The 26394-nt window shown below is 37.8% G+C and overlaps 1 pseudogene; it reads left to right on the plus strand.

Annotated features, from left to right (window-relative positions):
• Positions 1–13685: 13685 nt before the first annotated feature.
• Positions 13686–20348, plus strand: LOC131350223 (B-cell receptor CD22-like; annotated as a pseudogene).
• The last annotated feature ends 6046 nt before the right edge of the window (positions 20349–26394 follow it).

A 26394-nucleotide genomic window follows, 5' to 3' on the forward strand; every position in this document is an offset into this window, starting at 1 on the left:
ATCTGTCGTCTCATTAGGGAGCATGCCCCACGACATTTGTCAGAGGCATGCATACACATGAGCTCATGGGGCCCCTGTACAAACTACTGAGTAGCATTTTGAGTTGCTGCCAAAGAAATTTCAGCAAAAAGTCTGGAATAGGCTGCTGCATCATTTTTCACTTTGATTTTCAGAAGGTGTCTTTTGCATTCAGCCCTCTGTAGGTTGATAATTTTCATTTCCTTCAAATGATCATTTGACACATTACCTAGTCCCAGTGGCGGGCCATGTCATTTTTACACCTAGGCCTTCACTGGTGTCCTTCCTGAATTAATCCACCCCTCTATACCCATCATTATGATGCCCATGGCAATAGATACTAATCCAACCGATTCAAATAGCAAAGTAAAAAAGAAATTAAGTCTACAGTATTTCCACACCTCACAAGAAGTAGTCAATTTTTATTGCGGTTACTTGCACCTTCTCAAAAGACATTTCTTGATGCCGTTAATGCAGCAAACTGCAATCTCCGGAGGGATGCAGCATCGAAATGAGATGCAGTGAATCATAGAAACAATGTTTCTATGTGTGGTTACGCTGCACTCTGACTACTCAACTATCCAATCAAAGGACAGAAAGGAAATTGCTGAGCGTAATCGTATGCCTGCTAGATAGCCCCAGTGACGCCAACTTGAAATCTGATGTAACAATTTCATTACCACTTTTTTTAGGCGCCTGCACTTGTTCAGAAAGTTGCTGGCAGGTGATTCCTATAAACCTGCTTTTATTGTTGTGTATTTTGTACCACGCCTTTCCTATTGTTCGTTCCAGCTGTTTCACCTGTTCCCTATGTAGCCTTAATGTTTAGCTTCCTATAAATAAGGGGATCCCTTTTGTACCTGTCTCTTGTCGGCTATTGTTCTATATTCCTTGTTTTGTTTTATTGGCGTCATGTCTGAGTGTTTAGGTTAGTGCTGGGTCTGTCTCCATGGCATGCCGCATGTGCAGCTACCACGAGGAGATCTGGGTTCGAGCGGGCAGAGAGTGGGGGCATGCCCAGCTTATTACTGTAGCACTATTGATTCTGAAGGCTGAAATTTCTTTCACCCTGGCAACACATGATGTTCAGCCACTGGCTGAAATATGATTGGATAAATACTTTTATCCATAAATATACACTACTGGAAGCTTAGCGCATACCGAGAGAACAATATGAAATGTAGAGAATAGACTATTGGGAATAATATTATACACATTCATACAAAAATATATTAAATATATTAAAATGCAAATCAGTGATTCAGATCCTTACTTTCATTTGGAAACCAGCAGAGAAGGCCTTGCTCGCCCTGACAGCCCACCACTGCCCAGTCCATATCAGTATAAATATCCAGCACGATATTTTTTCCCCATTGACATCAGATGTGTTTTCAAAGTGTTTCTTTCATTTTTTTAAACAGTGTATATTACGTCCCTATGACAGGACATGCTATTGCAACAATATGTCACACTGAGTCTGTAAATATCTACTAGCATAGACCCCCACCCCACCCCCACACACACATCAGGGGATTATAGCCATTCATGTAGAATAAAAACTAATTCATTTCACATTGCAAAGTGTAAGCTGGTGACCTTGTTTTTATGACACATATTCCCAACAGGAAAAGAGCACCGAGTTAACTCAGAGACCAGGAGTGAGGAGTACAGCAAGGTGCAGAGGCTTTACTGAAGAGTGCTAACAGAGAATTGAAAGGATTTCCCAGCAATGAAACTTTTCTATATGTTTATTTATTTCTTAATAAAGTTAAAAGTTGGTACAAAAGTTGATACTAACTGTTAACAGAATATTGAGAAATAGTGTTCCAATGTGTGTGTTTGTATGTTCAGGTTAGGTTGTAAGACAAGGTTGTAAATCAGTCTCTCTCTCTCTCTCTCTCTCTCAAGAATGACTCTGCTCCTGTATACAGTGGCAACTTGTCTCAGCCATGACCTCTGACCCCACACAGAAACAGCCTCCTCAGAAGATCAGGACACCGTTCAGTACTCCAGCGTTTTTTCAGACACTCACACACACAGGAAGTGCCACTCTACTCTCAACTGTTCAACTGCCAAAGTCTGCTCAGTGAGGGAACAGGAAGTAGAGATATGCCACAGTGAGCCTTGTCAAATCCAAGAGCTGTTCATTGGTAGGTCGAAGCAAATGACAATGATTCTGTCACACCTTCTGATTTTCCACTTTCTCCTAGAGGGGGATGGGATGGGGGGACAGGACAGGACAACATCACAGGCACAGCTACAGTTAATAGAGTTTAATTTGTTTAGCTCATATTCCTCATGCATTTATTTCAAACTGCATGCCAATTTGTAGTGAAAAGGTGTATATGATGTTTTTAAAAAAAAAAAAAAAAAATCACACCAATAATAATTGTATTGTTGGGCTTAGACAGTAAATAAAAGCAGATTTTTTAAAATGAAATAATTAAAAGGATATCTAAAGAAAATTCTTGAAAAGCTCTATCATTTTAAAAATGGTTTTCTAACAGCGAGCCTCATTAATTAAGCTGAATGTTAATAAATATTTTTGTATAGATGTCAAGACAAAACAAATCTATGAATTAAGACCAATAGGAACAGGAATTCATGTTATTCAATTTGACTTTTTTTTTAAGGTTTTATGTTTTCAGATGTGTTACGTTACAAAATAATTGGGGGTGGAGTTTTTTTTTTGTTTGTTTTAACTGATATAGGCATAAGTAAAAATAACTTCCATTTCTGCCTCTGAGAAATGATCTTTCTCCATTTTGTTTCCATTTCATGTTGTTAGCTCTGTGCGCTTTACCTTTTAAGGGGTTTTGTGGGTGTCGCTAAATGCAAAGCTGTGTTAGAAATCTTTTGTACACAAAAAATGCATTTATACGCAACTTTACTGTTTACATTGATAATGAGGCCCAGAATTTGTGGCAAATGAAAGAGTTTTCATTTTCAAAGAGAAAAATATTTCCTTAAAATTTGCCTCTTCTGAAATGAAAAAGTCTCGCTGTTTTCAAATTTTGCAGGGAGGACAAAATCTACAACAACGTTGAAATCCAAGAAATAAGAAGAGTCTAAACCGACCGTCAACTTCAACATCTACAGCTAATTTCCTGTGTTAAAATTAGGTCCAGATATTCCCTTTCTACAAAAAATGAAATGTATTAATTAATTAATTGTAATTTATGTGAGTGAAGTCATACAGTTAAAACATCCTTTGACTCAGATTAAACTGAAATCTTTTTTTATATGAAAATCTGTGTTACAATGTTTATTTCATAATTTGATGCATTGTGAGTTTTTGTGTTTTTGCATTTTACCTTTTTATAATTATATTCTATTATTTATTTATTATTTTTATTATTATTGTTATTTGTTGTTGTTGAAGCAGCATAAACAAGAAAAATTGAGGTTTATTTAAAATAATACACACATATACATCACTTCAGCCCAAATTAAGATCCACTACCAAAGTTAATACTGTGTGTCTGAGATTTTATCATCACCCGGCCTCTAGTGGGCGTTTCCAAACAAAAGACAAATCAGATTTTAATCAGATCATATAATTAGATTCCCCATCTCTTTCATTCGATATCTTTCACCATGACATGGTCTGGAATATGTGCCAACAGCACAAATATCCTCATCCATGTTTCATTTTTAAGTCCTGGTGTGTGCAGGAGTTGATGGATGCTGTGGTTTGGGTGTACACCATGTTTAGAAATAATGCCCCTGGAATGCCATCTTGGGTTTGTATACTATTAGTGGTTTTCTTTAACAGCACCATCACCTTATTTCACCAGACACTTGACTCCACTTTAGAACAGCATCTCTGACACCGTCAGTTAATCAGTACCCGTGACATTCCCTCCACTACTTCACACCGAACACCTCGGTCACGTAGTCACCTCAGCTGCAGTGAGATTTTAGCTGGGAGTGTAAAACTGCTTGTTATTCCATGTTCAGTCACTTGGAGTTTTATTAGGTGAAAGACAGAAATATTTGTTTTAACAATGAGATCATAGTGAGATCAAGTCAGCAGATAAACCTCATATTTGCCATTTCTGACATTTCAGACCTCGTACCTCGAGTGTGAATGAAACATGTCATTCATGGTGGGAATGAAATTGTATGCTCTTATGTAAGAGCTCAGGTTAAGAGATGTTTTGTGCTATATATGGCTATATAGTAATGTTATGTATTTTAACAAACAGCTCTGTGAGCTTTGAGGCAGTGGTGTTGCACTGGTAATGTTCTGGGCTGGTCATCAGAAGGACAATCAGAGCTGTCTTTTTTTTCTTTTTCAAATTTTTAATAAACTTCACTTTGTAAAAATGTAATGTATGTTAAGAATGTTTTTTGTTTTAGGACAGGGTTGCCAAGTCCACAGTTTCCTGTAAATTATTGTGCTAACCTTTTAAACTGTTTGCACTTGGATTGTATTTTTATTTCCACTATTTGTCAGGAGTTAAAGATTTGACCATATTACATTCAATTATATATAATTGTATTGAAATTCAATACCCAATTATATATGAGACTAGAATGAGAACCAGATCTTAAAACTGCAAAAAGTGAAAAAATAAAGATATTCAACTTAGCGAAGGATTTTGTTCATTCTTAAGGTAAAGATGACTTTGTTATAAACTAGTTCCAGACTGTATTTATGTTTTTAGACTGTATTTTAGGTATGAGAGTGGCATATATCTTGAGTTTTAGGGATAGTTTTAATTGGTCAAAGCAGGCAGATCATTGTTATGCATATCTGGCAACCCCTGCATTAGATTCAGGTGTTCCCAATCAAAGACAAGTGGTTCTTTTAAGGTGTAATATTTTATTTTTGGATAATGAAAGGTTTATTAAGTTGCTAATTAGGATCTGAGAGCACCTTATAGTCTGGGAAACTTAATAACATTCCTCTTTCCTCTCTCTCATTTGTCATTTTGACATCCTTAGAAAGAATTTACTGTTTCACATGAAGTATCAATGCCTAGATTCACTTGAACTTGGGCTGTAGATCATCCCTTTTCTTTTATCACTCTCCATTTTCTTACCAGAATCAAAAAACACAAAATGAATTCAGAATTCAATTCAATTCCCGAGTTTATTTTTGTATAAGCGCCTTTACAATGAAACATTGTAATCTCAAAGCTTAGCTTTACAAAAAGAAGAAAACAGAGAGAAAAAGGAGGGGAAAATGAAAAATAATAGATTAAAAATAAAAATAACTAATTAACTAGAAATAAGAATAAGATTATTAAATTCTATAATTAGACTATTTTATCCCTAATAAGCAAAACAGAAGAAGCCTATTAGCGTGGCGGACGGCGTAGTGGCAAGGAAGAGAAAAACTCCCTGGGATGGAAAGGGAAGAAACCTTGAGAGGAACCAGGCTCAAGAAGAGGAACCCATCCTCCATTTGGGTGACACTAAGAGTAAATAATGTTCAACTGTAGCTGATTAATGTGTCGCTTTCTACAACAGCAATCAATGACCATGAGGAACTACTAGGTCATTGTAGTTTCTAAGGTCATTATAAACACTAGTTCTTCTGCTGTCACGGGCTGACAGTGATGAAATGGCATATCTTATTGATGGTGTGAAAGTCCCCAAGTGGCTCTGTCCATGGAAATGTCTCCTGGATCCACACAGATCCATCACACTTTAGCACCAGTGGGCACCATCAAGCGGCGAGACTCCGGCCAGGGGTACGGGGCAGTGGTCACACTGGAAACATGGCAAACACTGGGAGACTCTGGAGAATTGGGGTGTATAGCTCGACAGAGAAGGTAGAGAGAGAAAGAGAAAGATGTTAAGTTTCTGATCATGTGATGCTTAAAGACAAAGTAGAATTATGTGTAAAGTGCAGGCAGGGACTCCAGCAAGACTAGCTATGACAGCATAACTAAAAGGGAGAGCCAGAAGGTCACAGACATGAAGGCTTCCCGGGACATAAAGCATCCAACCAGTTCACGGTCAGCAAAACCTGGCGACTTGCGAGGGTGGTAAGATGACAGCATCCAACACATCCCAGTACACCAAACACTCTATGACCATGAACCTTCCAGATCTGCTCCTTTACCTAAGAAAACTATACATTAAAAGCTTGACTAAACAAAGGTGTCTTCAGCCTAGACGTAAACATTGAGATTGTATCTGGAATCCAGAACACTAATTGGAAGGCTGTTCCATAACTTTGGGGCTTTGAAAGAGAAAGCTCTGCCCCTGCTGTAGCCTTTGCTACTTGAGGTACTACCAAGTAACCAGCACCCTTTGATCGGAGTAGGTGTGGCGGATCATAAAAGACTAAAAGATCGCTCCAGGTACTGCGGCGCTGAGACCATTTAGTGCTTTATAGGTTAGTAACAGTATTTTATAATCAATGCGAATTTGACTAGGAGCCAATGTAATGTGGCTAAAATAGGAGTGATGTGCTCATATCTTCTGGTTCTGGTTAGGACTCTAGCTGCTGCATTCTGGACTAACTGGAGCTTGTGTATGCTCCTACTGGAACAGGAACCAGACATTAAGACACTACAATAATCCAACCTAGATGTAACAAAAGCATGAACTAATTTTTCTGCATCATGACGCGACAACATATTTCTTATCTTAGCAATATTCCTAATAAGATGGAAGAAGGCTACCCTAGTGATATTATCTACATGAGCTTCAAAACTAAACCCAGAGTCAATAATCACACCAAGATCTTTTTACTGCTGGAGAAGATGAAACCAAAAGACCACCCACCATTACTCTGTAATCAGAAAGCTCACTTCTAACTGCCTGTGGTCCTAGTACAAGCACCACTGTCTTGTCCGAATTAAGCAGGAGGAAGTTAGTGGCCATCCAATGTCTAATGTCCTTTACATTCTTCTATCTTAATAAGCTGGTGTCTCTCACCTGATTTAGCTGAAACATATAGCTCTGTGTCATCTGCATAACAGTGGAAGCTAATACCATGTTTACGAATAATTGCACCAAGAGGTAACATATATAGGGAGGAAAAGCAGTGGGCCTAAGACAGAACCTTGTGGAACACCGAACATAACCTTGGTATGCATGGGGTAGTCACCATCTAGATCTACAAACTGATAACGGTCAGTCAAATAAGACCTGAGCCAGGAGAGGGCTGTTCCTTTAACACCAACAACATGTTCTATTCTATCAAGTAGAACAGTGTGGTCAATGGTGTCAAAAGCTGCACTAAGATCGAGTAACACCAGTAGGGAGACACAACCCTGATCAGAAGCCAGTAACAGGTCATTTACCACTTTAACCAGTGCTGTCTCTGTGCTATGATGAGGCCTAAATCCTGACTGATACATTTCATAAATGTTATTTCTATGCACGTATGAACATAACTGCTGTGCTACAGCCTTTTCTAGGATCTTGGAGATAAAGGGCAGGATTGATATCGGTCTATAGTTAGACAGCTGACAGGGTCGAGGTCTGTTTTTTTTAATCAAGGGTTTGATAAACTGCTAGCTTAAAGGATTGAGGCACATAGCCAGTGCTTAGAGAAGAATTAGTTACTTTTAGAAGGGGTTCAGTAGCTACTGGTAATATCTGTTTAAGGAAGGAGGTGGGTAAAGGATCTAGGATGCAGGGAGAAGATTTTGAAGAACAAATTAGTGAAATTAGATCAGGCTCTTGGAGTGGAGTAAAGCATTCTAAGCTCTGATCAGGAAATAGCTATATTATCTAAAGGATTATCTATCAAATAATATGGTTTTAAATTAATAGTCTGAATTTTTGCCTGATATTGTCAATTTTATCATTGAAAATTCATGAAGTCATTGCTGCTAAATGTAGATGGTGTGCACTTTTCTACAGTGGTTTTACTCCTAGTTAGTTTTGCTACAGTGCTAAATAAAAATTTAGGATTGTTTTTGTTATCTTCGATTAGGGCAGAGAGATACTCTGATCTAGCAGCACTAAGAGAATTTTTGTATCTCAGAAGGCTTTCCTTCCACGCAATCTGGAATACTGCTAATTTAGTTTGGCGCCATTTACGCTCTAGTTTCCTAGCTGACTGTTTTAAAGCTCGTGTGTGGTCGTTGTACCAGGGTGCTAGTTTCTTGTCTTTAATTTTTTTCCTTTTAAAGTGGAACTACAGTGTCTAGGGTGTTCCGAAATAATGACTCCAAGTAATCAGTCGCCTGGTCCAAGTTCTGTGGGGTCAGAAGGTGAACCAATGATGTGTGATAATTCTGGGAGATTATCGGTGAAATCTCTCTGCAGTAGCAGACGTAAATACTACGCTTCATACGGTAATGCGGCAAGTCACGCATCTCGTGACTAAGACGCATTCTAAATGAAACTAGATAATGATCTGAGATAGCTTCCAACTGTGGAAGAGTGACTATGTTTTCTATATTTAATCCGAATGTAAAAATGAGATCCAGAGTGTGACCTCCATTATGAGTGGGTCCGATTACATTTTGATTAACACCTAGTGAATCTAACTGCTGTTCTCTGAGGGTCTTCTGGCTTATCAAAATGAATGTTGAAGTCTCCTACTATTAATGCTTTGTCTAAAGAAACAACTTTGAAGTAAAATCTCCAAATTCACTAAGGAATTCAGAGTATGGCCCTGGGGGTCTGTAAATAACAATTAGTGTAATTGACTCTGTGAACTTATTATTAGTACTTGCATACGTTAGGTTAGTATAAAGAACTTCGAATGTGTTGAACTGATGTCTGGGTTTTTGTGTGGCGCTTAGCTTATTATCATGAATAACTGCGACACCTCCTCCCGTGCCTGTTAGACGCGGTTGATGTATATAGCTATAGCCAGGCGGACAAGCTTCATTTAATGCTACGTACTCGTTTTGTTTAATCCATGTTTCTGTTAACACAAAGAACGCTGAACTCCTGATCACTAATCAGTTCATTAATTATAAGTGTTTTAGTTGACAGAGATCTTATATTTTACAGTCCTAGCTTCCAGATCAAGGTGCTGGCTGTGCATTCACTATCATCTAGTTTTATGTTAATCAGGTTACTAAAAACAAATTTTCTGATTGTTAAAACATTTTCGTTTGGTTCGGGGAACAGACACAGTCTCAATGTTATGAACTCCTGAGTTGCAGCCAGCAGACGGACGGATTAACCTGCTTGTCTGCTCCCTGGCCCTGGATTGTCACCGATTAACTAGATCTGCTCTAAGACTATGTGCTATGCTGCAAGAAATGAGAGCAGCACCCTCCCGAGTGGAATGGACACCATCCCGTCCTAACAGGCCACCCTTGCCCTCAGCTCCAATTGTCTATGAAGCCCACATTGTTTTCGGAGCACCACCTGGACATCCAGCAGTTCAGCTGACCATAACCTGCTGTAAGCTACATCGCCATGCCGCATTGGGATGGGGCCAGAGCATACTACGGCATCGGGACATTGCCTTCACTAATTTACACACCTCTACAACATTACTCTTAATGTTACTCGTCATCACCCATTCGCCCCGCTGTGAGGGCTCTAATGCCGCAGTTGGGGGATTACTAACTCCACCTAAGGCATCCAGACTTCCTCCTACAGACACTACACTGCTCTCACCATCACTAACCCTCTCTAGAGTCTGGATGCGCACCTCTAAAGCTAATATCTTCTCCGTCAGAGAGCTAACTAGAGTACACTTATCACAGGTAAAATTAACACTAATGACAGAGGAAGAATTACTGAACATCCTGCAGCTCACACACTGAACAAGCTGAAAGTTAGCCATAATGATTGATCACGTACCTTTGAGTGAATCTATCCTCCGACTGCTGTGTAAAAACCGGGGGCAAGTAAAGATTTAGCAAACGAAACCTGGCAGAGTAAGAAATTTAGATGAAAGAGAAAAAGAAACAGACGATATAAACTTCGAATGAAAAACCTTACGTTAGAACACAACAGGATATTTGTGTATTAACCACCAAACTTGTGCGTGACAGCAGCTCTCTTCATGTCATTTTAGTTCATATGAAGCATGAAACCTCCTTTGACACCCATCTGTAGTACTTAACCACTAACAGCAGTGGTTTCACTCTTTTTCCGGGCAACTGGAGACACCCATGTGGCCTAGCAAAGGGAAAGCTGTATGCTACCAGTAGTATGTTCTGTTTATTGGGTTTTTGGATTTTCTTGTGATAATGTGTTTTCCTATCTTGAGGAACAACAATCCACAACTAATGATCAGCTAGCATTAGAGGAGTTTTATCTGTTTAAAATCCAAAATGAGTATCATGAAAAAGGCCCAAACTATTCGGACATACCTCCCTGCATTGTTGAAAATGTGCTGTATTTAAGGTTATTTATTTATTTTCATTATTATTGGCCTGTTTTCTTTGCAGTGGGACTGTCTTGGCCTGCATTCACGGATATGAATCATTACAGAAAGTCTGTTGGTTAACTTCACACAGTTCATAGTTACTGTGGAGAGCCAACACTTTTCCTAGTTACTGTGGATAGCCAACACCCTTCATAGTTACTGTGGATAGCCAACACCAGGATATCGCAATACATTACACATACACACACACACATACACACAAGGCAAAACTTGTGTGTATGTGTGTGTGTGTGTGTGTGTGTGTAATGTATTGCGTATATCCTGGTGTCCCCAGCTTTATATAAGACTTTTGTGATGTGGTTTATTTGGAGTTAAACTTCCTCATTTAACTCCACTCTAATTAAGTGTGTGTATTAGATGTATTTTGGTGTTTTTAGAATATGTAACACTTCTCTGAGCCCTTTAATGACCAAAGTTATTCTGATAGTCACCAGTGGTCACACTGCTTTGGTCAAGTCAGTCACCATATCACTCTGATATCAGAATTCTCCAGAGCTTCCGAAGTGTTTATGATAGATTATGATGATGGATAGGGCTTCTGTTAGCGTCATTTAGCTTAACACACTCGACTTACTTTGGAAAAAACATTCTAATGAAGTAAATGAGGAAGGAAACTAGTGAATGTGTTCCAAGTTTCCATTTCAGTGCAAACAACACAACAGACAAGAGCTTGCTGAAAAGAGAGGTAAGCATTTTTCAAACATTTTTTAAAAATAATTTATGCATTATGTGGTACATTCAATAATGTTGCTAATTTATAGAGTATTATGGAAATGAATATGTGCTGGTTGTTGACATGTGGCACACACGTTTCCTAATAGCACAGAAGCTGTAAACTGAACGTTTTAAAATGCTCCGTCATTATTTTTGCTGTAGTAACTTTTATATTTGTCTTATTTTTTTCAAGATATGAGGCCTGTATTTCAAACAAGACTTCTAATTTCTACTTAAAAGTTTAAGGCCCCACATCCTTTCAGTCCAATAGTGTATGGCTTTATAAAAATACAGCTAAAGAAACATGTTGATTTATGTAGAAGATGTAGAAGAGGATAAGTCTTGAATCTGGTACATCTAAAAGTCTCTTCCTTATAACATCTCACGTCATATTTCCTTTCTTAATGTTTCCTAATACTTCACAGTTAAGGTAACCACAATATATGTAATTTCACCAGTTTATCTTTTGTGAGTTAAAATAATGAGAGAATTGTTTGAAATCATGACAAATTGAGATGTATAACCCCAGCACTTTGAATTTCAGGGCTTCTGTAAAATAGAAACCTTTACGCATTGTGTACTTTTCTCAAACGCTGGAAAACGCACCCTCTCAGGCAAATCCATGCCCACCTGCACGGGCTTTTAGCAAAGTAGTGCCCTCGTGCTGCACCTAGACACGCCTCTTTATAAGCCTACCAAATACCGCTATTTGTTTCGGATAATCAGCAGCTTCTCTGAATTGTAATTGTGTGTTAAAAAGAAAGGGAACTTAGAATGACAGAAGAAACATAGATAGAAAATAAAGGAACTTCTAAATAGAGAAAAGAATTCCCAGAATTAAGAAGTAAACATCAGATTGCCCCTTTTATCATTTGGTGCATGTTGTGTTATTTACATATTAGCAAAGATGGTATGGATATAGAAAAATTATATTATATTATAAACTATAATTCCTAGTAGTGTGCATGTTTACCACTGCATATAATCTCTCTTTAAGGGGGTGATGCAGCCATGCTGATGAGAAAAATACATTTTTCACCGGCAGTAATTCTCATGTTGCTGGCAGGTAAGCTTATATAAACATTTCTGTATTACTTTACAGTGAAAGTATCCTGAAAACGACAAGCCCAGTTCCTTTCAGTCTCCTCTTCAGGAGGTGAAATTCTGCTCAGTTGGGTTAAAGTCTGGTGATTGACTTGTCCAGTCTAAAACCTTTTCCCTGATTAAGTCCTTTGTTTTGTTTTAGATCATTGTCTTCCTGCATGACGAAGTTCCTCCAAATTAATTTCTCTGCATATCTTAGTAAAATGTCCAGACAGAATGCTTCTGTAAATTTCTGAATCGTTTTGCTGCTATCGTCATGAGTTACATCATCATTACAGATTAGTGAGAATGTTCCAGAAGCAGCTATGCAAGCCCAAGCCGTGACACTACCACCACTATGTTTCACAGATGAGCTCATATGTTTTGGATCATTAGCAGATCCTTTTTTTCTCCACACTTTGGCCTTTCCATCAGTCTGGTAGAGGTTTATCTTAACTCCAGAACTTTTTGTGGCTCATGTCTATGTTTTCTTTGTGAAATCTGTCCTTCTGATTCTTACTGCTGATGATTGGTTTGCATCTTGTGGTAGGGCTTCAATATTTCTGTCCTCCAAGTCTTCTTTCCAGTGTTTTCATTCCAACCAAGCAGAAGCCATACCTTTGCCAACTGAATAAATATGTTGAAACAAGCCCTTGGTGGATAAGTGATTGGATGCCCCTGGTTAAAACAGTTAATCAAACATGACACATCTGGGCAGTAAAAGAGCCTTGTCAGTAATATGTTCCAATATTTTTGATCACATGAATAATGGGTGTGTTCAAACAGAAAGTTTCCATGTTCTAAGTCGTCTCACACATCTAGGTATAAAAATGGAAATGTAAGCAGTTATTCCAATCTATCAGCTCATCTATTGATCAAACCTAAATGTATTTGGTGTATAGCAAAAATAACAGACCTGACCTTGCTGTTCCAGTACTTTCGGATGAACCCGTATGTTAATGTTTATTTCTGTGTATAATGTAATGTGCTGCCGATTTCGGTTGAGTTCTTCCACGTGTCACCTCATGGGCATTTTTCTTCCCCACTCTTACACTCTGGAGTTCTAAATTTACATCCAGAGTTCTGTAAATCTTCTCTGTGACATTGTTAAAATTGCACTAAATAACTGAGATATTAAAAGTAATTTTGGATTATTAAAATTAAGTATGTTGATCACTTGAACCAAACTGTTTTACAGGCAAAAGGTGAGCAAATGTTTACATAGTTCAATCAGGAATTAATGTGTAAACTTACATATTTTATGTATTTGTCCTTTTGTGTGCATGTATGTGTGTGTGTTCCAGGAGTTCAGGCTCAGCACAGTGTAACTCTCTCCTCTCAGAGTCTCTGTTTTGTAATTGGATCTACAGTGAAAATCCCTGTAGATTTACAAAACCTTATCACTCCACAGTCACAGAGAGAGAGTGGTATCGAGTCCAGAGCTCTGAAGGAGAACCACGAGACCTGAAGAAAGATCAAGAATACTTAAAAAGAGTGTTTGTAAGCACCCAGGAGTCTGGATCTGAGCTGACAGTAATCTAATGTGAGAGTGAGTGACTCTGGAGTTTATAACTTTAGATTTAAAACTCAGAGCAGTGGCTGGATATCAGCTTCATCTGGCGTTCAACTGACTGTTACAGGTAACACACACACACACACACACACACACAGACACACACACTTTATTGTGTAATATGTAGTATGTATTTACAGTGATTTGGTACATAATTGTGTGTAGACTTGCAGGTAAACGTGGATCCTAACACTGTAGGACAGAGAGAGGTGAAAGTGACCTGTAGCTCCACATGCAGACTCAACAGACACGGTTTCTCCTGGTACAGGAATGGCAATTACCAATACAGAAATAACGACTACATTGTACTTGACTCCACCCAGTCGATATAGTGAAGGCAGCTACTCCTGTGAGGTATATGGGACTAAACACCGCTCTCCTCCAGTGTGTAAGTGTCAGAGTAAATCTGTCCCTCAGCATCCAATCTCTGCTGGCTTTTAATTATAGAATCATCTCATGGTTTTAAAACATTTTAATGATGTGGCTGTACAGATGTGCATAAATATTAATTCAGTTACACTCCATTGCCATGATTCTCACAATTCTCAAAACCCCAGGGTCCAGGGCTTTAATTTTTGTGGTGTTTTTTTGTTTGTTTTATTTTACTTCAGTCATTTTTTCTTCTCATTGGTGGAAATGACCACTGAAATAAAAATCAGATGAGAGAAGTAAGGGTCTGTGTAATTTTCTAACAACATAAATTGACCCTTGGCTGCAAACTATTTCTGAGAGAACCTCTGATCAATTCAGTTTAATACGTACACTGCAGCTACTCCCTGTACCTATAATTATCTCCAGTGATGGACAGGCAGATTTTGTGTGCAGCCTGGTAGTGTTTTTATTCATAGCTGCCTCATGTATAGAAATGAGAAGTACTTTCAAGAAATCACGGAAAGAAAAATAGAAATGTTCTTGTTTTCATATGGTTTGTAAGATGTTAAAAATAACATGCTGCGTTGTGTTATCGATGTAGAGGTGTCTGGAGCTTTCACTGTGGGATAAAGGATGGATTTATCATTTTTCCACCGTAATTGGATTATTTTTTCCACCTGTCTCTGTGTGTTTCCAGGTGTACTGGGTAAAGAGTGTTGGGGTGTGACTTATACTCCTGAACGTGTGTGTGCTCTGAAAGACACATCGATTGATCTTTCCTGTTCTTATAAACATCCTGCAGGCCACACAGTGATCAAATCAGTGTGGTTCATTAAAGAGCAGGTTGGTGTTGGCCCTGAGGATGTGAGAGAGGATGAAGAGTATCAGGGTCGAGTGCAGTACACACAGAGCTCCCAGAATGACTGTAGTCTGAGAATCACTAACCTGAGAGAGAGAGACACTCAAACATACAGGTTCAGATTCTACACTGATCCTACAGGCAAATACACCGGAGAACCTGGAGTCACTCTGTCTGTTACAGGTAATGCTGTATGAGAAACATTTTCTGTTCTTCTAGGTAACAAGTTCATGTTCTACATTTGAAAATAACACAAAACCATGCTAATTGTTTGCAGATCTGAAGGTTACAGTATCAGACATGTACAGTGGATACAAGAAGCTGAGCTGCATCACCACCTGCACTCTGTCTAACAACCCCACTTACATCTGGTACAAGAATGGACAGCGTGTTACTGACCAGTACAGAAAAGAACTGGATGTCACTAGTAGGAAAGCAGGCAGCTACTCCTGTGCTGTACAAGGACATGAGGAGCTTCGCTCTCCTGCTGTCTGTAAGAACTCACTTTAAACTTCACTCACTCGGTCATTGTCTCACTGCCAGCTTCTGTTAGATTACAGTAAAATCACATGTAGTGATACATAACTGAGTTATATGTCAGTTATTGATTTATTTTGCGTTAACTCATTTTGTGTGTTTCAGGTGTTTTTGGTGAGAACTGCTGGAGTGTGACTTACTCCACCCAGACTATCTGTGCTCTAATTGGCTCATCAGTGGACATGCACAGTTATTACACCTTTCCTAAAAATTACCAGGTCAAGAAAATGTTCTGGTTCATTAAAACACAGGTTGGTGTTGAGCCTGAGGATGTGAGAGAGGATAAGGAGTATCAGGGTCAAGTGCAGTACACACAGAGCTCCCAGAATGAATTTAGTCTGAGAATCACTAACCTGAGAGAGAGACGCTCAAACATACAGGTTCAGATTCTACACTGATTCTACAGGCAAATACACCGGAGAACCTGGAGTCACTCTGTCTGTCACAGGTAATGCTGCATGAGAAACATTTTCTGTTCTTCTAGGTGACAAGTTAATATTCTACATTTGAAAACAACACAAAACCATGCTAATTGTTTGCAGGTCTGCAGGTTACAGTATCAGACATGTACAGTGGATACAAGAAGCTGAACTGCATCACCACCTGCACTCTGTCTAACAACCCCACTTACATCTGGTACAAGAATGGACAGCGTGTTACTGACCAGTACAGAAATGAACTGTATGTCAGTAGTGAGGATGCAGGCAGCTACTCCTGTGCTGTAAGAGGACATGAGGCGCTTTGTTCTCCTGCTGTCTGTAAGAACTCACTTCAGTGTTCATTAGGCTTTGCTTCACGGGTTGGTCTTGGTAATTCTGCAGGACAATGCTGGGGTTTATATTACCTGTGTTGTGGTTGGGAACATTAGAACAGAAGAAACTGGAGACAGGATTGCAAACAAAAGAACATGCTTTATTTTTACTTTCACTTGTCAGCAGTATTATTTAAATGTACATGCTCTCTCTCTCTCTCTCACACACACACACAAACACACACTCTTTTGGCTCACTGCAACAGAGAACAAATCATTACTGTGATTAGGCCCAGGTGTGTGAGATCCCTTACCATTCGTTCCCATCAGCTCTGCTCTCTATTCACAAACCAGCACCTGGCCACGCCCGCTTCAAGCATTTATATATTATTAAGACTGAAATGTAAACCTAATAAGAAGGTCTAATCCATCTCTCAATCAGATCCCCTAAAAACACCAGTGCAGTGGTTCTTCCCTCTGGAGACACAGTGGAGGGGGCTTCAGTGACTCTGAGCTGTAGCAGTGATGCAAACCCTCCTGTTCTCACCTATTCCTGGTTTAAGAAGAGTGCAGCTGCAGACACACGGCTGACAACAAGCCAGAATTACAGCATCAGCAACATCAGCTCACAGGACAGTGGACTGTACTACTGCACTGCTGACAACCAGCTGGGACACCACAACTCTACACCAACACACCTGGATGTGTTATGTAGGTTCCTTAATCTGAATGTAATTACTCAAAACAATATTTATATATACAAACATGGGCGGGAAAGAAAGTACACCCTCCTTCAATAACAATAACCTCAAATGGCAACAATAAAATATAACAGGTTTCAACATGTCATCATTTTTTCCCAAAAAGTAAACCAATATTTTGTAAACAGGTGGGGAAAAAGTAAGTACACCCTTTAATTTGGTAACAAAGGAGTTATCAGTCTCTCACATTTAGTTTATCAGTCTCTCACATTTTTAAAAAATGTTGGCCCGCTCTTATTTACAACATTCCCTCAGTTCATTGGTTTGTTTTACACCACAGCAAGCCAATGGGTTGAGGTCTGGACTGTAACTTGGCCATTCCAAAACCTTTGATTTTTTTTTTTCTTCTTTAGTCATTTTGAGGGCAACAGTCCTGTTGCATGTCCCAGTGTTGACCCAGCCCATGCTGCTGCTCAGATGGCCTCACATTTGTCCAGTTGTAGTAACACCAGGCTGTTAATTACTCTGTTAATGATTGTGAAAGTAGGAGGGGTGTACTAGTTTTTTCCACGTGGTTTCTGAATGATGGAGTTTTTAAGGAACCTGTAGTGTGTGTGAGTTTTTTTGGTCACCTGAGATTATTATATATTTTTTTTTCTAAATTCCACTCAACATCTCTCCAGGAAGTACAGGCCTCATAGGCTTCAGTTTACTTCTTGAGGTGTTGAAGTCCATATGGCTTTACATAATTGCAGTGAAAGCTAACAACTACAGAGGTTGTGCAGAAATTTTGCTTATGCACATGGCAGCTGTGATCCCAGTGAGCATACCATGCAACAAATCCACTGATTGGAGAATTTATACATAAAAGCCTCAATATTTCTGATTCTACTTATACTTATAGAATAAGCATTTTTCACACTAATTGGATTTTCAGGAATTTTCCAAGTTTCTTGTTTAGAAGTTCCTGTGCATAAAATTTACCACTACCCAGCTTCTTTCAGTCTAATTCTTTAACATCTAATGCTTTATAATCTCTCAATCAGATTCCCCTAAACACACCAGAGCAGTGGTTCTTCCCTCTGGAGACACAGTGGAGGCTTCAGTGACTCTGAGCTGTAGCAGTGATGCAAACCCTCCTGTTTCCAATTACACCTGGTTTAAGAAGAGTGCAGCTGCAGACACACTGCTGACAACAGGCCAGAATTACAGCATCAGCAACATCAGCTCACAGGACAGTGGACTGTACTACTGCACTGCTGACAACCAGCTGGGACACCACAACTCTACACCAACACACCTGGATGTGTTATGTAGGTTCCATTGTTTTATTTATTTATTTTTGCTAAATGTAACACAGTCAATGTTTAATCAACTGTCATTTCTAATCAGACCCTCCACGAAATCTATCTGTGACCATCATTCCATCCGTGTCTGGTGATATGGTCACTCTGTTGTGCAGAAGTGACTCCAACCCCAATAAGCTCTTACACTTGGTTCAAGAATACAAACGAAGGGGTGATATTGGTTGGTAATGGTACCAGTTTAACTTTATCCTCAAGAGAAGATGGGTTTTACCACTGTACAGCAGAGAATGCATTTGGAAAATCCAGTTTGGAACTTTGGGAAAATAAATCAGGTATTGGCTATTCAGAAACTTGGAATATTTTGTTTAATGGGATCATACATGACTTTTTTTTTTTGTCTCCATTCAAGATCACCTATAGTTTAACATGCGTATTGTTACTTACTGATACAGGTATCAGAGCCGTGAAATACGTGGCCTCTGGAGTCACTGTTTGCTTTGGTTTTATCATTGCTGATCATTGCTGTCATTCTGTGGATGAAGTGAGTACCCAAAATCCCGATTACAATACTTTAGAAATGAAATTCTATAATCCCACTCTACATATAATTCACTTATCAAATATTAGCCTCTTGATTGAAGTGGAATATCACTCCCAGCAATAAAGGCTTGGCAATTCAGGAAAACTCAGGTCCACTGATACACCACTTTGAAAACCACAGATTTTTTATACTCACATCACAGGGGTTACATTCGCTCATGTAGAATATAAAAATGAATTAATGGTGATGTTATAGATTTTAACACATATTCCAACAGGAGAAAAGGACCAGTAGCATTCACAGTCAGGAGTAGAGGAGAACAGCAAAGTGAGTTTTAGTTAAGAAATGAATATCCAGGCAATTCTAAGAAATTACACTTGTTACGTAAAAAAGACAGAGTAGTTGTTACACTCTCTCTCTCTCCCTCACACACACGCAGAATGACTCTGCGCCTGTATACAGTAACATCTCAGCCATGACCTCTGACCCCACACAAACAGCCTCCTCAGAAGATCAGGACACGGTTCCAGTACTCCAATGTTTTTTTCAGCCACTCACACACACAGGTAGAGCCACTCTTCTCAACTGGGCAACTGCCAAAGTCTCTCAGTGGGGAACAGGAAGTAGAAAATGCCACAGTGAACCTTGGCAAAGCAAGAGCTGTTCCGTAAGAAATGCAAACAGCAACCATTCTGGGGGGGGGGGGACAGGGACAGGGACAGCTGCAAATCATAGATAAGTTTATGTAAATTCATGTCTGTATTTGTGACTTGATTTGTATACCTAATTTTCCTCATCCATTTAGTCCAAACTAGACATCATTTTCCAAAAGTTTGAGACTGTACCTGTAGGTTTTTTTAAAATTCTTTTAAGAAAGTCTTTAGAAAGTAAATGGGAGTGCATTCCTGTGGTTTGAAATTAAACAAGCTTTTATGTTTAACTAAAATAAGCATTCATGTTAATTTTAAGCATAGTTCGCCAAAGCTTCATGTCCTACAAGAGATCTTGAGTTTGCATAAGTAAGTGGATTCAATGTTAATCTCGATTGTTTGGCTTCAGACCATATCATTTATACCCAGCTTACACTTTAATGCTTAAACCTGCTTACTTATTTGAATTACACACAGATTTCAATGAAACATTTTGTGAAACCGACTTGTTTTCGAATTTCCTGGTATTAACTAAAGAAATATCAATTATGTAAAAGCAAAGCATCACAAATCCATGAATTATGACCATCATAAACATGACTAAACGAAAAAAAATTCTAATTCTGCCTTCCAGAAATTCCTTTCTTTCACCATTTGGTTCTCATTTCACTGTCAGCTCTCTGTGAGCTTTACCTTATATGGAGTTTTGTGGGCGTCGCTAAATGCAAATGAGCTGCATTATCCACTGAACTTTAAGTGATTAAAGAAACTGATAAACGAGGCTGAAATCTGAGAAATATGAAATAAACAGATTTCCGGATGTTTCTTTGTTCGTGTTTTACAGGGAGGATCAAATCTACAGCAATCTGTCCACAATATCCAACAGTTAAGAAGAGTCAAAGCCAACCATAAACTTATAAGGTCCAGATACTTTTCTCTCTCCGAAAGAGTGTTTATAAAAGCAAATTCCAAGTGATAGTTTAGAAATGTTATGTTATGGATATTATGTATATTAATATTATATCATGTTTAAAAACCTTAAATATAAAGATTCTGTGGTTGGTCAGTTTATCCATGACTATAAAACAGGTGAATACTAAAATGTACTAATTCCAAGTATTAAGCATTAATTGTTATTATAGATTTCACTGTTTTCACTTTTTTTACCCACTTTCTAATGTCTTATATTTTATTTTTATTTTGAATTTGATGTCGTGTGCTTGTATGTTTATAGCATGTTATCGATTACAATAATTCTCCTTTTCATAGTGTAGTGTATATACACAGTAATTTATTTGAATAAAAAATAAAGTATTTATTCAGTCATGTCCCCATTAAAGCAAAAAGTTGCAACAGCATGTCAACAAAATGGAAGTTTATTTAAAAATATGTATAAATGCATTCGCTCAACGAGCAATTGAGCAGCACTTTGTTAAAACTTCTCTATATGTCTTCAAGCTTCAATAAACCCTATTATTAAAGACCAAATTGGAAAATTTGGTGAAAAGTTTTCATTTGTATGCTTGGCTTGCATTATATTTCAGTCCATCTATATTTACACACAATTACTTACTATAAGGTTAAAGCCACTCTGTTCAGTCATAATGAAACAAACCATTCTAATTATTCAGGCAAATTGAGGAAGGAAACCAGTGAATCTGCTCCAAGTTTCCATTCTAGAGCAGTCAAAATAACAGACAGGAAAAGCAAACGTTTATCATATGATTTATTCATGCATTATTTATCATGTGGTACATGCAAATAGTATAGTGTTGTATGTTTTTGTAAATGTTTAAAAAAAAATCTACAATAGTCCATCATTACACTTTGTATAGCACAGAATAAATGAAGGGAAACTATGAAATAATAAAAAAATAGTGAAGTGCTCTATCATTCTATCATTATTTTATACACAATTAGACATTATTTTGTTCATTTAACTAGTTATTTCAAGGCATTTAGAGAATCTTGTGGTTTGATATATTTATTACCAATCAATAAATCTAATCATAAACAATCAAGCAAAAGACCTTGATGCTCATAGCGAATAGCATATCATTCTAATGCCCTTAGTATTATTTGACTTTAAAGAATACAGATGTGGAAAAGTAATAACTCATAGGGCACAAGGACACACCGGTCGTTATATATCGTTATATCTTCCATTACCGTGGGGTAATGTGGTATCAGTAGGAGACCAATGCATTTTAGTGATATATTTGGTGAGAGCATTGCATTCATTGTCCAACCAGAGGTGGACTGAAGTACACAACTTCCTTACTTGAGTGAAAGTACAAATACTACTGGTCAAACATTACTCCATTACAAGTAAAAGTTGTAAAGACAGGTTTTTACTTAAGTAAAAGTACAGAAGGTACTTGTTTTTAAAAGTACTTAAGCATCAAAAGTAAATGTCAACGCATTGTTTTAATATTGTTGCATTGTTGTATGCAATACTTTCTGTGGAATTAAGAGCTTTTAGAATGTTACAAAACCTATAGAAATTAAACAACAGAGTTGACAAAAAAGATGGGTATAATCATTTTCATTTTTTTATTTAACACTCCTACCACCCCCGACAAAAAAGTACAGGTACATCTCAAGAATTAGAATATCATGAAAAAGGTCAATATTTTTTTGTCACTCCAGTTCAGAAAGTGAAACCCATATATTCTATAGATTCCTCACACATACTGAAATATTTCAAGCCTTTATTTCTTGAAATTGTGATGATTATGGCTTACAGATAAGGAAAACCCAAAATTCTGTGTCTCAGAAAATTAGAATATTACATAAGATCAATAAAAAAAACGATATTTCAAAGAGAAATGTCAGACTTCTGAAAAGTATGTTCGTTTCTATGCACTCAATACTTGGTTGGGCCTCCTTTTGCATCAATGCGGCATGGCATGGAGGCAATCAGCCTGTGGCACTGCTCAGGTGTAATGGAAGCCCAGGTTGCTTTGATAAGCGGCCTTCAGGTGATCTGCATTGTTGGGTCTGGTGTCTCATCTTCCTCTTGACAATACCCCATAAACTCTCTATGCCCGGTTCAGGTCAGGCAAATTTGCTGGCCAATCAAGCACAGTAACACCATGGTCATTGAACCAGCTTATGGTACCTTTAGCAGTGTGGGCAGGTGCCAAGTCCTGCTGGAAAATGAACTCAGCATCTCCATAAAGCTTGTCAGCAGAAGGAAGCATGAAGTGCTCTAAGATTTCCTGGTAGATGGCTGCGTTGACTGTGGACTTCAGAAAACACAGTGGACCAACACCAGCAGATAACATGGCAGCCCAAATCATCACTGACTGTGGAAACTTCACACTGGGCTTCAAGCAACATGGATTCTGTGCCTCTCCCCTCTTACTCCAGACTCTGGGACCTTGATTTCCAAATGAAATGCAAAACTTACTTTCATCTAAAAAGAGGACTTTGGACCACTGAGCAACAGTCCAGTTCTTTTTCTCCACAGCCCAGGTAAGATGCTTCTGACGTTGTCTCTGGTTCAGGAGTGGCTTGACACGAGGAATGCGACATTTGTAGGCCATGTCTAGGATTTGTCTTAAGCTCCCCCAAATTCTTGAATGGATTTTGCCTGACAGTCCTCTCAAGGCTGCGGTTATCCCTTTTACTGGTGCACCTTCTCCTACCACACTTTTTCCTTCCACTCAACTTTCTATGAATATGCTTGGATACAGCACTCTGTGAACAACCAGCTTCTTTAGCAATGACCTTTTGTGGCTTACCCTCCTTGTGGAGGGTCACTGTGGAGCAACACTGCTTTAACAAAGAGTTATATATATTTCCACAATTCACTGACACCGTTTTAATATGCATTTACACCATTGTCCAGGATCCTTCCTCCTGTGTGCAATGTGTTGTGGGCAATATTACCCATTAGAGTGTGCATTGTTCTGCACTTTGAATTTCTACTGGAAGTAGTAGACCATCCAGGAATTTTTTGGAATACTCTTTTCAGTATACTACGATTTGGGGCATACTAATTCTATTTTTGAATACTATTTAGGACACATAGTATGAGAATTTGGACACAGCATACGTTTTTTGTGTGTTAACTAACATCATTACCAATGCGTTGGTGGTGTATAATATACAAAGCATATCTTCGTCCATTTTGTCAGCAGTTGAGTTCAAAAAATTATGGAAAATCACTGAACTTTACAACACGTGACGCTACAAGAGTGAAAAAAAAATCATCCTATGATAAATGTAACTACTTTCTACTCAATGACATTGACAGAAATGTAGTGGAGTAAAAAGTAGAGTATTTGTCTTTCAAATGGAGTGAAGTTAAAGTAAAAAGTATCCAGAAAAAATAATACTCAAGTAAAGTACAGATACTCAAAAAGTGTGCTTAAGTACAGTACTCAAGTAAATGTACTTCTTTACTGTCCACCTCTGTTGTCAACTATTTTTAGCATAGAAGACTACGGGGAAAAAAGTTTTTCTTTTGTTCTTACAAAAAAGAAAATGTAGAAAAGTGCTGCAGTGTGAAAGTAAATACTGTCATAATGGTAGTTAATTAAATAAAAGTGAGTTACAGTTCTTTTATATGTATAAATAATGACCCAGATAGCAAATTAGATCAGATAGATCCTCTAGGCAAGAGGAAGAGTTTCCACTTTGGGTTTGGCCCACATATCACATTGAATTACTGCCCAAAGCTGGGCCAAGTTTCAGACCAAAACTCATTTGCAAAATTCTTTGAATACATTTTGGTCAGAACCCTCTGTAGATATGTTCCAAATTTGCTGGTGATCGGATCAACGGTCATCAGATCAACAGATCAATGGTCTAGGAATAATTCACAAAAAAAAAGAAAATTAATTTATACTAATTCAATTTATTTTGTATAGCACCTTTTACAATGAACATTGCCTCAAAGCAGCTTTACAAAAGATGAAAAACAGAGAAAAGGGAGGGGGGAAATAAATCAAAATATTTTTATTTATAATATGCTTTTTTTTACGACAATTTTTATTTTCAAACATTGTCATATCAGTTAAGACAACAATTAATTAATTAAAATATTAATATTAATATTAATATTAATAATAATAATAATAATAATAATACATAAATGAACACCAACATATCTCAATAGCTTTAACAACAACAGAAAAAATTCCTCAATATCATACTTGTATATATATATACAAGTATGATATCATTACTTATATATATATATATATATATATATATATATATATATATATATGCCCATCAATTCCACTAAAGAGTCACCATCTAGACTCTGGAAAAGTCACAGGACACATTCCACATGGACCAAAATACATGAAGTTTTTAAGGCATGGCATGAAGTCATCCCCTTTATCCATTAAGACATGCCAGGACTTTTTTTCTTTTTTCCAAGAGCATGCAATTACATGTTTAGCTCCCAACAAACAGAATAAATAATCATTTTTCATGTTTGGTGATTTTAAAATTCAGAGGACAAATCTGTAATATACATAACATGGGATCAAGAGGAATAACTTAACCAATGATTTGACTTATTCAATATTAATATTTAATATTTTAGCCCATAAACAATTAAATTTAGTGCATTCCCACATGCAATGACATACAGTTCCCTTCTCTTGTTTACATTTTGTAACATACATCAGGAATATTCAGGTTGTAGTGATGTAACTTAACTGGAGTGATACATTATACGTTATATCAACCTGCAGGTCAGACCGCCATGCTTGAAGTCTGTCATTGAACCATTCTTTAGATCTAGCCACCAACTGTTTATATAACACAGATATCTGACCTCTACCTTTTATACAATTAAGTGTAAATGAAACACCATCACCCCTCTTCCTCTCCCCAAACACTTCCCAATGTTTTCTCAAAAGGGCCCAATTTTTTTTGTCTAACTTTATGATGCCTTTTGCTCGAGCTGCTTTCAGGGTACGGACTTTGTCAGCATAGTTTTAGAAATTTCATTATCATGGCCCTCAGTGGAGAGTCAGAACAATCTTCGGATCTCTATCAATTACAAGAGGACCAGGAAATTTTTCCGGGCCGAGGGTCTCAGGGAATAATTTCTCTAAAAAGGCACACATATCCTTTCCCTCGATTTTTTCTGGAAGTTCCACTAATAGTAGATTAGATGACTGCAATTTTCCAGATTATTGACTTTTAATGAGAAAGATTCTATGGCAGTTTTTAATTTAGTGTTCTGCGTTTGCAACTCTGAAGTGTTATCTTCTTGTGTGGTTATTAGGTCCTGTGTTGTGAGAGTTTTAAGGTCGCACTGCACTTCGTTAATCGCCTTGAGCAATCCATCAAATTGCAGTGAGTGGATAGCCACAAGAATTGCAGAATCTTGGCTGACATTCCCTCTTCTCTATTAGCTTTACTGGATTTAGCCTTGGCCTCTCCCGGTTCGGTCGATTTGACTTGTTTTCTGTGTCATTTTAATTGATTTTAGTGGCATCTTGGAACATTAAAATATATCCGAATTCAAAATGGAATCAGTTTGTCAGCGTTTATTGGGTTAAAGAATTAAATTTAAGTCAGTATTTGTAGTGGAGTTCTGATTCACATCTACTCAACACCAGGCCATAACTGGAAGTAATTTATTTAAAATACAGTTACAGTTAGTATATTCAATTGGTCATGACCCAGGGATTCAGGGGAAATAAGGAACACAACTCTAAGACAAACAGTTCAAAAGTTAAAGCAAAAATGTACTCTGAATTTTGGCCTATTGGTGGCAGTATAGGGATTGATGGATTGACTGCAAATTTGGTGCCTATGATGGTATCAGATTCCACCAACATCCACCGAGGGTTTCTATAGTCTGCCATAGAAAACAATTGAAAAAACAATAATGTCAAGGAAATTCATTGGACAACAGTTTGCCTAGCAAAATTATTTGAAAACCTTTTTGTCAGAAACCTCCGTAGATGATACATACTACATTTGG

The sequence above is a fragment of the Hemibagrus wyckioides genome, unplaced genomic scaffold (assembly GCF_019097595.1).
Source record: "Hemibagrus wyckioides isolate EC202008001 unplaced genomic scaffold, SWU_Hwy_1.0 Contig28, whole genome shotgun sequence".
Taxonomy (NCBI): Eukaryota; Metazoa; Chordata; class Actinopteri; order Siluriformes; family Bagridae; genus Hemibagrus; species Hemibagrus wyckioides.